Genomic DNA, 1,060 nt, shown 5'->3' with positions numbered 1-1,060 from the left:
ACCATACCATACCATACCATACCATACCATACCATACCATACCATACCATACCATACTGTACTGTACTTTACCGTACCGTACAATACCATACCATACGAGCTGTAAGGGTTGAGGGCTAGCGTCTAGGTTGAGGGTGAAACCCAGACGCTCTCTGGCAAGCCAGCCTCAACTAAGTCAACTCCCCATCCTTATTGAACAGCCTGGGGACCCCTTCTCTGTGCATAGGAGCAGGGGTTGCCGATGGAGCTCTGGCCAGGAGGTACCATAGCCCTGCGAGATGCGATATGAGCAACGACCCTTCGGCTCGTAGAAGGGTCCGTACACATCCACCATTATGGTAGGTTTGGCGTCACAGCAGGTCGACCTGTTCATTCAGGAACTCACTGTCGACATCTTCTTCTCTCCCTCTCGTGGGAGCTCTACAGACAGGGCATGGTACCCACAGACTGCCAGATAACTCATCGTGAGATGTCTTCACGGACCCAGAAGGCCTTGCAGTAGTAAGGAATAGGCAGTCTGGAAACAGATGACGCCCCTACAGATATCCTTGCAAATGCTCACTGATCCATGACGTGACGATCCTCTGTCTGAGTAGATTTGGTCATCCCTTTGATTATTCTTCTCCATGAACTGAAATGTTAACAGCAGATAGCCAGGAGACAGCAGATGGCGGGGATTGGGCAAACGCAAGCTACGCTTGGTGATGTAGACGACTCGCTGTGGAAGGAACGCGTTACCCCTTGCTCAATGGAAACCCTTACTGGAATGCTCAGACGATCACTGGTCATTGGCTGCAATTTGTGGATCCCATCTCTCAGAAATAGAGTGTGCCTACACCCCCTATAATTGTCTACTTTCTAAGAAATCCCCGTGGAGGTTGATGGAAAACAGGACAGGGAACATTGCACATGTGTTCTCTTGTGGCAAGATGTTTGGGCACAAGCCAGTGTCCACGGATGCATACAAGCCTTTACAACACCCAAACAACAACATACCATTCCGTACCATACCATACCATACCATACCATACCATACCATACCATACCATACCATACCATA

Source organism: Aplysia californica, unplaced genomic scaffold (assembly GCF_000002075.1).
Source record: "Aplysia californica isolate F4 #8 unplaced genomic scaffold, AplCal3.0 scaffold00037, whole genome shotgun sequence".
NCBI lineage: Eukaryota > Metazoa > Mollusca > Gastropoda > Aplysiida > Aplysiidae > Aplysia > Aplysia californica.
This window is presented reverse-complemented; position numbering follows the sequence as displayed.